Raw genomic sequence first — 12,551 nt, 5'->3', positions numbered from 1 at the left:
CCTCTTAGGTGTTGCAGCTGAATAAGAATTTATTGCCAAGCTCCAGTACCATGATATTGGCATAGAACCATCATGTGTTTCAAGACAAACACTCCAAAATGCCAGGAATGACAGCTGTCTAAAGGTCATGCAGCTAGCTTTGTTTTCCTTTAATTAGGTACACATTGCTATTGCTTTTCATGGCTCATATGACAGCAGAAGGCTAACCTTTTTGATTTTCTACTCCAGTGGCACCGAATGCAGCAAAATGGTGGTTTCATGCTTAACCATTCATAGACCATTTAAATTCAGCACCATCTTTAGTCTTTTGCTTTCTTCTTTGGTGCCATTCTCTTTCAATTTCTGTTCTGGAAAGAATCCATTTTTATTCAGCATTACAACTGGAATGTAACTGGGATCAGAACATGAGCTCCTGGTGCCTCATGCACACAGCATGTGTGGCTTGATTTGTCACCAGACTGTATGTAAACAATGTTTGCTGTGCTACAAAACTGATCAAAAAATTACAGTTGCTCCAGAATGCTGCGGCTGGATTAATTTTTGGTCTAAAAAGATATGAAATTGTTCCATTAGCATATAAGAATCTTCATTGGTTACACATTATGGGGCCCAGGGCAGAAATGTAGGAGAAGGCCTCTAAAGTGCACCAACAGGTTCTGCCTCCTTCAGACAAGTTTATTATTTATCACCCTCCCTTTGCAATTCTAGTTTGATAGGAGCCTATCTTAAATTCAGATCTCTTCTGAAAACTTACCTCTTTGAAGTCGTTTTCTGTATGGTTGAATGGTTGCGGTGCTGTGAGGTTTTACTAATATTGCAGCCTCCCCTGTTCTCCTCCTGTGTTTTTTTTCTCCAATTCCTATTATTATTGGAGTTCAATTTTCAGGTGTATGTGTGATTTTTAGCATTTATATTATTTTATTGTTAACTGCTCTGCTCTGGAAAGAATCCATTTTTATTTACCATTACAACTGAAATGTACCCGGGATCAGAAAATGAGCTCCTGGTGCCTCGTGCGCATAGCCTGTGTAGCTCGATTTGTCACCAAACTGTATGTAAAGTGGAACAATGTTTGCCGTGCTTCAAAACTGCTCAAAAAATTGCAGTTGCTCCAGAATATTGCGGTGAGATTAATTTTTGGTCTAAAAAGATATGAGAATGTTGCATTAGTGTACAAGAATCTTCATTGGTTATCAGTTGAGAGGTGAATTAAGTTTAAACCGGCTTACATAGTTCGTTGTATATTACAAACTGACCCTTCAGATAACCTGATTTTGCTTTTTTCTCATTTGCATTATTCTTCCACCAGATTATGTGTTACTTTATTACTATATTTTCCACAGATTAGAGTACGGTATAAACGACAGCTCTTTTGTTTACGCTGCCATTACAATTTGGAATAATCTGCCTGTTTACATTAGGACTGATATCAATTACTTAAGGTTTTGTCAGAATTTGAAAACTTTTTTATTTGACTTGTAATATTCACGTTATGATGATATATTAATTATTGATTGATTGCTTTTGTATTTTCCTATAGATTTTATGGCCTCTTTGAATGTAAATCACTTTAAACATTTTTGGTATAGTTTGATTAATAAATTGTAGATTAGATTACATTAGTGAATCTGTTGGTGACTTCTCCTGTATCATTTTGTTTAATTAAATTTTTTTTTTTTTTACAAATCACAGTGAATAGGAGTTTTATCTGTCTAGAAAAGTCTGATGGGAACAGTCAAGTCTATGGGCCCTGAACCCTGATTTTTTTAAATCCAGGAACCTAAGACCTTTGAATTTGAAATGATGAAATATTTTGACATGCACCAGACAGGTCTTCACAAAGATCTGGATTTCCCATCGCATTATAAACCATAAAATTATCATTCCTTCCCTCTCCTTGTATTCCATCCATCTTTCCCTATTTCTCTCCTCCCCTACCCTAACTCTCCCTTGAGACTGTCAAGGGAATGCTGTTATGTTTCATTTTATATCCTGATATTTGCTGATTGATTGGGATTTATTAACTGCCTTCATCGAGAGATTCACCCAAGGTGGTGAATCTTTTGCCTATTACTGATTTGAAGAAGGTGTTGCCTTCAGAAGCTAATAAAAAAAATGTATCAAGTTAGTAAAAAAAAAAACAAACAAACAAAACATGACACATTTACCCCTTTTGCCTGACCCAACCTACCCTCACCCCATGGCACACTCACCTAACAGCATATGATACACTCCTTTACACAATCCTTAATCCCCCACTGCGTGCTCACATTTTTTCTGGCCCCTTTTCATTTTCAGCCATGGCACTCTCTTTCACTCCCCTACTGAGTTCCCGTGGCAAGGAGGAAGTAACCCAATGTACAATAAGTCACTTGCTCCAGCTGTGCCGACTTAGGCTTGATGCTCAAGGCTTACTGTGCCAGTAACGTTTGATTTAGATGTTTGTAACCAGCCTCCAAATGCATTTGCAGTAGCACCCACCAATATTCCTATGTAAATGCATTACAGTAAGCTCATTAAGATTAAAATGAGCACTGTGTAATTCACAGAGAGAAATGCCCACATTTTAGTGTTGAAACTTTTCTGACATAAGGGTGACTTTTCGGTGTTGCAGTCTGCTAGAATTTTTAAAATCTTTGAGTGTGTGGGATATGCGGCCATGTGCGTGTATTGTATGCGTGTGTGTCCTGTACTCAACAGATGCATCCAAAATCATCATGAAACAACAACAACAACAACAACAATGGCCACTCAGATCGCTAGTGTTAATACTGAAAATGGTCGATGACCTAGAAGTCAGGCTTCTGTTGATGACCCCCTTGCCATCCACGTGTGAATGGCCCCTGTTCTGATATGGTATTTAAATATCTGGACCTCTCCAAATGCATCTATTTACATATAGAGATGCTTCTAACATTGCCACCATAATATTGGAGGCCGACCAAAACTGGTGGATTTAGTTTCAATTGAAACTGAAATTCACCACACAGTTTTGGCAAGAAGTGAAGCTGAAACCGAAAATATCATGCCCATCCTGCTCGCCCTCCAGCAGAAGACACATTCTCCTTCTCCACAGAAGACAGGTTTCTCAAGGGCAGCCTCTGCCATTGCTCCCTCCTCCCAGGCAAAGACCTGGCTCCCTGAACTGCCCAACCTCTTGTAGGCCCCAGGCCTACCTTAAGAAGCCCTGGTGGCCTATTAGCAGGAATGAAGCCCACTCTTTCATCCCTGGTAGTGCTGCTCAGTTAAAATGACTGCCAAGACTTCCTGCTGCAACTTCATGAGACTGCTGAGGGAGGTCCTGGCAGCCATTTTGAGTTTGGAACTGGAATAAGCAGGAGCAATTGGAGAGTGTTCCTAGTTATGCCAGTTCCAAGCTCAAAATGACTGCTGGCATCTCCTGTGACAGTCTTGGGAGCCATTTCAACTAAGCAGCATCATCAGGCAGGTACAAGTGGGCTTCGTTCCTTCTCTCAAAGAGACCACTAGACCATCATGGATTAAGGTAGGCCCGGGGAAAGCCTAAGGATGGTCAGGCAGCCTGGGGAGAGCGGAAAGTGATTGTGGGTGGGGAGAGAGTTTTGGCTTCAGGGAAAAATCCATTGGCAAACAAACCCAGGACTCTCTACAAGTTTCTTGCTAGACATCTTGTTTGAAAAGCTTACACTGGAGACCAGCTTTAATTACTTTTGGTGACAAAAGCAGTTTTTAACTTTAGTTAGTTATATGCTTCTGAAGAAGATACACAGGCGAAATGTGTTGGGTGCTGCTCCTAGGAGCATTTTCAATAAACTTATTCATCCTCATTTTAGCTTGGAGAAGAGACAGCTCAGGGGAGATATGATAGAGGTCTATAAAATATTGAGTGGCGTGGAAAGGGTCGATATGACTCGCTTGTTCACTGTTTCCAAAAATACTAGAACTAGGTGGCATGCGATGAAGCTACTAAGTAGTGTATTTAAAACAAACCGGAATTCATTGCCAGAGAATGTGGTGAAATCAGTTAGCTTAGTGGGGTTTAAAAAAGGTTTGGATAATTTCCTAAAGGAGAAGTCCATAGGCCATTATTGAAATGGCTTGGGAAAATCCACTGCTTATACAGTAGTTAGATTGTAAGCTCTTCCGAGCAGGGACCGTCTATAAATGTCAAAATATACAGCGCTGTGCATGCCTTTCAGCACTATATAAGTAATAAGTAGTAGTAATGGTTATTCCTAGGATAAGCAGCATAAAATCTGTTTTACTACTTAGGATCTATCGAGGTACTTGGGACCTGGGTTGGCCACTGTTGGAAACAGGTTACTGGGCTTGATGGACCTTCGGTCTGTCCCGGTATTGGCAACTCTAATGACTGAGTAGTCAATTCAGAGCGGTTTATATGAGCTTCTATAATGGTGTTACAATACATGAGCTTCTGTAATGGTGTTACAATACATGAGCTATGATGTTCTTATGTTTTGTTCTAAATAGACATTCATGTGCTGGGTGCATGCAGCAGAAACATCTTTAAAGGACAGTCTGCACTGAGAATCCTAGGGCCCGATATGGCGGCAGGCAATGTTTTGACTGACATTTCTGGTGGCCGAAATTGAATATCCAGGTTTTCCAATGCCAGCTAGCATGTGGCTGGTTAAGACAATATTCATATTTAACTGACCATGGCTTAGCAGGCAAAGATAAGCCTGCTTTTTATGAGCTGTTTAACTCACGCTGAATATCGCCCAGATGACTTTTGAATTAAGTGAAATGTCTTCATCGTCTGGATTCAGTTACAGAGAAGTTCTAGCTTTGAGTTTCATGACTTGCTATTGTGAACATTGGGCAAAAACTTTTATAAAAGGGCCATCTTTGCACATAACCTGTATTAATGTGTGCAAGAAATGAGTGACTGCCTAATGCTTGCAGTGTAGAGTCGTTCTCTGCAGAATTGTACCTCTTGTTTCCATCAGTAAAGATTTCATTTGGAAACATCCCAATTGACCTACTTGTTTTTGCTTTGAGTGGCTTCATTATTACATACAAGTTCTGACAATTAAGTTTGCGAACTTGCCTCTGTGCGCTTACATTGGCAGTACTGTACAAACAACTTGGTAAAGTTTTATAACCTAGGAGTTATAAAACAACTGTGTTCGTGTCGACATGTAGCGGTGTCTTGCTGAGTGGCGTTCATTATTGTTGTTGCATGTTTTTATGTGCCATTGTGAGGATGTCAGAGCTTGAATTAGAGTAACAAACAAACATTAAATTTCTTGTTAAACTTGGCAAGAGTGGAAGTGAAATCGGACACGTTAGTCCAAGTTTATGGGGATAATGCCATGAAGAAAACAGCAGTGTACGAATGGACTAAACATTTTTCTAAGGGGAGAGAAAGCATCACTGATGAAAAAAGGTCAGCGTGGCCAGTAATCAACAGAACTGATGAACACATTGCAAAAATCTGTCAAAATTATGCGGCAAAATCATTGGCTGACTGTGAGAAGCATAGTAGACCAAGTAAACATCACATCAATAGAGGAACAGGAAAATCTTAACATGAAAAGGTGTGTGCAAAAATGGTCCTGAAGGAGCTCCCTGATGAACAAAAGCAAAGGAGAGTTGAAGTTTGCCAAGACCTTTTGGAGAAACAAGATGATGTTTTGAGCCATGTTATCACTGGTGATGAAACAAGGGTGTATCAATATGACCCTGAAACAAAGCGTCAAAGTGCACAGTGGAAGTCGGCCAATTCTCCACAACCAAAAAAGTTCCACCAGTCCAAATCAAGAGTCAGAACGATGTTGCTAACTTTTTTTGATATCAGAGGGATTGTTCATTATGAATTTGCACCACAGGACAAACAGATAACCAAGTTTACTATTTGGAGATGCTGCAAAGGCTGCGTAAAAATTACCTGAACTTTTTGCTAACAACTCATTGTTCTTGCATCATAACACTGCCTGTGAGGGAGTTTTTAACCAGAAAACAAATAACTGTATTGGAACACCCTCCCTACTCACCTGATCTGACCCCCCAATGTCTTTTTTCTTTACCTGAAAATAGGAAATATTGAAAGGAAGACATTTTGATGACATTCAGGACATCAAGGGTAATATGACGACAGCTCTGATGGCCATTCCAGAAAAAGAGTTCCAAAATTGCGTTGAAGGGTGGACTAGGCGCTGGTGTCAGTGCGTAGCTTCCTAAAGGGAGCACTTTGAAGGTGACCGTAGTGATATTCTGCAATGAGGTATGTAGCACTTTTCTTAGGATGAGTTTGCGAACTTAATTGTCAGATCTCGTATGCTTCAGCAAGTCAGCAATTTTCACAGTAGTGATTTCGGTTGAAACTGAGGTATTCCCGTTCACATCATTAATTTTTATTATTTATAGGCACAGAGATGTGTTCACGCATATTCTTGAAATATACATTCCAAAGGTTTTCTTGTGTGCTGATAGTATACTTGCTTTTCAGCTACAGGTTATTATATATGTTTATTTATTTTAAAAATTTATATACCACCTAAATCTAAGCAAACATACATATTATAAAACCATAACAACACATTATACAGTACATACACATTGCCTAATCATTCCCTGCCTAAACACTGTTTAATATTATCCACAAATGGCTTAGACCCTTTACTTAGAGTATTTCAGCAATCGATCAAAAATTACTCTAAGATAAATTCTTCTCATTGACTCATTTTCATTACACAGTTAGAACAATCAATCCACCCTCTGCCCATCCGCCGCTCTCTATGGGCAGAGGGTGGATTGATCCATCACTAGGTATTGTTCCCATAGGAAGCAGGCTTTAGCGGGTTAAGTATATATGAGTGAGCCCTGAGCACGCCACCGCCATCTTGGAATGAACTGATATATGAATGAGTGTGTTGGATGACAGCGGTTACGGTAAGAATGGAGGTTAATGTTCTCAAAGTATATCTTATTAATAGGATGAGGGGTAAGAGATTTTAACATATTTAATATTATTTATTGTAGAATGGATCCCTGACGAAGCTGAGGCGAAACATGTCGGGTCCAAACGCAAATTGCTAAATAATAAAGAGAAAGATATACTACTAGAAAGCTAAGTGCAAGTTTTAAATAAAAGCTAAAGTGTAAAGTTCTAAGTATAAATTGAGAACTTTAAGTGAAAAGTTGGATAAATATTAAAAGCTGAAAAGCCTTTGACCAGTGAAGATTGGCACTGTAAGCTCCCCAGTGAACTATATAATAACGGATGGAGGAGTGGTGGTTCTGAGGTCTATGGCAAATCGGCGAATATGATTGTTCTAACTGTGTAATGAAAATGAGTCAATGAGAAGAATTTATCTTAGAGTAATTTTTAAACACTGTGTAAGGCATGCTACACAATCACCAGATATAGCATTAGATTGTCTTCCTAATAACTTAATCTTAGATGCCCAGGAAGGGCGTTCCACAAATTCACACCGGCAATAGTTAGATTATTATAAACTAGTCTTTAAGCCTGTTACATTAACAGGTGCTAGAATATATGTCTTTCTTTCTGTCTCTCTTCCTCCCGCTGTCTCTTTCTGTCTGTCTCTCTCCTTGACCCCCTTTGTCTGTCTCTCTCCCTGTGTCTTTCTTCCTTTCTTTCTGTCTCCCTCCCGCTGTCTATCTTTCTTTCTTTCTCCCTCCTTCCCGCTATCTGTCTGTCTTTCTTTCTATCTGTCTGTCTCCCTGCCACCTATGTAGTAGCAGCAGGCGTCGGAAGCCTTCTCCGACGCAGGTGCAGCTCGTGAGAGGAGCCGCGGCGGCGGCTTTGAACTTAAAAATAACTTCGGCCAGGGAGTGTAAGGGAGCCGGCCAGACCGTGAGCCACAGAACATTCCCTGGGGGCTGCGAGTTGTCTAGTTAGACAGAGTGAGGTCAGGAGGGCGGAGTCGCTTCCCTGCTTAAAGTGCCTCGCATGCGCAGAAGAAACCAACACTGAGTCCTTCTCCTGCGCATGCGGGGCCACAGACCTATGGATCACGGAACACGCAGATAGGAGTGTGCATACGCGTTTAGGGTATTATTATTAGTGATTAGTATACATTAATGCAGGTTGGTAAATGAGGAAACAGCATATGTAATTCTGAGGGAAAAACCACTTTGAATGATCTTTTGACGGCTGTTCATTTTGTAGTCAGCTGCTCGGAGAAGTTAGTGCATCAGCTCCCAGTTGCAGGCTGCTCTGCCGTTCTTGTCGTGTGTCTGCATCAGGCATGTCAGGTGGCAGATTAATATGAGAGGGCTACAGGTCACAGCCATTACAATGAAGATGTTATATCAATTACTTAAGCAAAACTACCCCACTGAATTTATATCCTCTGGTTATTCAAAACTGGCAGCTATCTTAAATTACTTATTGGAAATAAAGAATCCAGCACCGGGGATTAATCACTGTCATGCCGTGTGCATGGTTCTGTGTGTTTTTTTTTTTGTAATGTATGGTTCACTCATGTAGGGAGGAAACTCTGCTATTATGGTCTCCTTGATAGAAACAGACAATCATACATATCTTAATTTAAAACATTTGTCATGGTCATAAATCATAATGGCATGCTCGGAGGGAAGGAAAGGAGCCTTATAGCTCTGGTAAAGACAGAATATTACATAGATCTGCTTGTTGCCATACACTGTTTGTATTACCGTTCATGCTGGTGGTTAATTTGTACACAAGCAAAACTACAGCCTGAACGTGAGATATGCAGTAATTCAAGTCATTATACTGTACCATTCTAATATCCTTTGCTCTTCCATGTTAATCCACATGCTCCCAATGGGTTGATTACTGTGTCTAAAGAGACATCACATACAGTGAATGGCATTGAATTAAAGGTGCTTTCTGACTGGAGCACTAGAATAAGTTATAAGTACTTATGTAGGAATACCAAGATTTGTTTCCTAGAAGCTGGGACTAACCAACCATTAAGCAAGACTAGGCCGTCGCCTAAGGTAGAACTTTGAGAAGGGTGACAAATGCAGTTACAGTGAAAACAAAGCAATAGCCCTCCCGACAACACAAACTCAAAACAAATCATCAGCCTTTACTATGTACATTACATTACATTAGTAATTTCTATTCTGCCCTTACCTTGCAGTTCAAGGTGGATTACATAAGAGTTGTTATGATAATAGGGAGAAAGGGAATTTCCAAACAGTCTCATTTGTCCAGGTAAAAATTGCTTTTGGAAACTGACCTCATGAGGTGTATACTAAATGAAGTTTAATTTCTAAATGTATAATGTCCAATTACGCATTTTTCCAGTATTGTTCTGGGAGGTGTGGCTTTGATGTCAACAGGATTGTTGACTCAGAGGATAATGTTCAAAAAAGAAAGATGCCCATATAGTGACATGCCAGGGAGATGGACGGACTGAAATGTCCAAAGCATATAATGAAAACAAAATAAAATAGAAAAAGACAGTTGCTAAAATCAAGATGTCTGCAAAGTGGGCGTTCTGTAGGCATGACAAGGCAAGTGGTAGGGGATGTACGTTTGCTGTCATAACGGATAATAGAATGATTTGTTTAGATGTCCCAAAACATACCCAGAGTTGGGCCTGCTTTAAAAGCTAATAAGGTGAGGAACAAACTGTCTTTTGACCCACTAGTGATTTGGCTGTGTTGGAGACTGGAGAACAAGAAGCAAACATTTGTCTGAACTAGTGGAGAATTGCTGAGTGCTATATTACCTTTTTAGAATTCACTGAGTGGGTTGTACAACAATATATATAAAAAAAACAAAGAAAAATTTTAAAAAAATTGACCTAGGGCAACTAATAAACTCATCCCTGCCCTTCTAGAAGCTCAGAGTCAACTGAAATAATTCTACTGTTGTTGACTATTTGCACGGTTTGTAAAATCGTGTATAACGCGCACGTTATATGCGTGAAAATATGGTAATAGCATATTGGATTCATCAATGCCACTGACGTATGAGGCGGTCATTTGTGGAACATTATTACATGTCAGGCCCCCTTTGGATCAGTATACATGTCGTCTTTTCTTTATAATGACCGGGATAGCTATGCAGATGATCACCCGTAACTGGAAGAACCACGACCGTTTAAATCTTCCTTTTTGGTGGGCAAGTCTGTGTTCCTGTTATAGATATGAAAAAATGAATGCAGATAGTTTGGGGGCACAGTAATTTTTAAAAATTAGTTTGGGGTCCATTGGCATCATATGTTACTTTATTATAAAAGGTGTTGTATAAATCAATTTTGTTTATTTTCATACACATCCAGAGAAGGGGGGGGGGGATATCTTTGTCTTATTTGATGTTAGAGTATTTACATTTGGGGCAGGTGGGAGGATAGGAGGATTTATTAAATTGTTTAGGGTAAGATTATTGGGGAATTCTATGTTGTAATGTTTTATGGTATAATTATTGAATGGGTGGGTGGGAGAAAATTAATGCTTAAGTATAATTGTAAGTTGAAGGTGCTTATGTCAATATATAAGATATAGTTTAATGTATTGCACTGTTAAAGTATGAAAATCAATAAAGTTTAAAAAATGAAATACAATTTTAAAAAAATATATATCTGTATAACCCCCACTCTTGCAGGGTTTTTATGTTTTCAATGGAAGCAGTAGCGGCGGAAAGGGCAAACAGAATGCTTGGAATGATTAAGAAGGGGATCACGAACAGATCAGAGAAGGTTATCATGCCGCTGTATTGGGCATGGTACGCCCTCACCTGGAATACTGCATCCAGCACTGATCGCCGTACTTGAAAAAGGACACGGTACTACTCGAAAGGGTCCAGAGAAGAGTGACTAAAATGGTTAAGGGGCTGGAGGAGCTGCCATATAATGAGAGATTAGAGAAACTGGGCCTCATCTCCCTTGAAAAGAGGAGACTGAGAGGGGATATGAACAAAACCTTCAAGATAATGAAGGGGATAGACTTAGTAGATAAGGACAGGTTGTTCAGCCTCTCCAAGGTAGGGAGAACGAGAGGGCACTCTCTAAAGTTGAAAGGGGATAGATTCCGTACAAATGTAAGGAAGTTCTTCTTCACCCAGAGAGTGGTAGAAAGCTGGAACGCCCTTCCGGAGGCTATAGGTTATAGGGGGAAAACACCCTCCAGGGATTCAAGACAAAGTTAGATGAGTTCCTGCAGAACTGGAACGTATGCAGGTAGGGCTGGTCTCGGTTAGGGCACTGGTCTTTGACCAGAGGGCCACCGCGTGAACGGACTGCTGGGCACAATGGACCACTGATCTGACCCAGCAGCGGCAATTCTTATGTTCAAACCAGTTAAATTATGTTATGTTTTATTCATCAGGATTTCTATTCTGACTTTGCCTATTCAGTTCAAGGTCAGATTGACACAGACATTCAATAGAGTTGCTAGTACAGGTAGATCAGTATAGTTACCAATACAGTTAGGTCATAGTTACAAATACATAGCTACAAGTTCAAGTAGGGGAAGGGGTAAAACGCGGACCTCGCAGATCTAAAACCACACGTCCTTAAAAATCTGAGGTCTGTGCATTGACATGTCTGCCTTTTAGCTTATTCCACCGCTTTCCCTGCACGCTCAGCTCAGGCCTCCAGCTCTGCCTTCCCTAATGGCTAAGGAGGGAGGAGGCGCACCGTGGCTTTTGCTAATTAGCCCCATCGTCCCTTCCTCCAGATCTCTCCCTTCGCACTGATTTCCGACAGCCCCTGCAATATGACACTGGATGGCAAATAGCTGGGGGTTTTTTTTTTTGGGGTGGGGGGGTAAAAAATGTGTGCAAAGGTCTGCAGTGCATCTGACCTTGTGGACCTCACGAATCTGAACTGCACATCCTTTAAAATCTGAGGTCCGCGCCACTTTTAGTCTCAGCATAGGTTAGGATCTGTCAGAGCTAAATTGTCATAGAGGTCTATCAGAGCCTGAGACTTCAAGTGGCACGGACCTCAGATTTTTAAGGACGTGCAGTTTTAGATCCCTGAGGTCCGCGTTTTACCCCTTCCCTCATTGTTGGCTGATTGTTATGTCCCAGGAGTTGCATTAGAGCAGTAGTCTCAAACTCAAACCCTTTGCAGGGCCACATTTTGGATTTTTTAGGTACTTGGAGGGCCGCAGAAAAAATAATTAATCTTATTAAAGAAATGACAATTTTGCACGAGGTAAAACTCTTTATAGTTTATAAATCTTCCCCCCCCCCGAAGACCTGCATGTTCCCCCGTTCATTGCAGCGTCCTCCAGCTTCCTCCCTGGCCTCCCAGTCTTAGTTTCAGCTAATTACTGCAGCCTGCAGAGAGGATTGCCGGTGCTGTAGTGTTCCTTGCAAGCTGCCTTCGGCCTCCGCAGCACGTTCCCTCTGTCATGGTCCCGCCCCTCCTCTGACGTTAGGGGCAGGATCGCAGCAGAGGGAACATGCTGCTGAGGACGACGGCAGCCTGAAAGGATCGCTACAGCACCAGCAATTCTCTCTGCAGGCTACAGTAATTATCTGAAGGTAAGAGTGGGAGGCCAGGGGGGAAGCCAGAGGACGCTCTAAAGAGCGGGTAGCACCAGTACAGACTGTGGGGCGCAAAATAGTACCTGGCGGGCTG

General features: G+C 40.9%; 1 protein-coding gene across 1 annotated transcript in view; it reads left to right on the top strand.

Annotated features, from left to right (window-relative positions):
* Nucleotides 1-12,551, top strand: part of SAMD5 (sterile alpha motif domain containing 5) — a 1,167,496-nt gene that overhangs the window by 367,277 nt on the left and 787,668 nt on the right. The gene's annotated exons all lie outside the window — the stretch shown is intronic.

Source organism: Geotrypetes seraphini, chromosome 3 (genome assembly GCF_902459505.1).
Source record: "Geotrypetes seraphini chromosome 3, aGeoSer1.1, whole genome shotgun sequence".
Classification (NCBI taxonomy): domain Eukaryota; kingdom Metazoa; phylum Chordata; class Amphibia; order Gymnophiona; family Dermophiidae; genus Geotrypetes; species Geotrypetes seraphini.
This window is presented reverse-complemented; position numbering and strand designations above follow the sequence as displayed.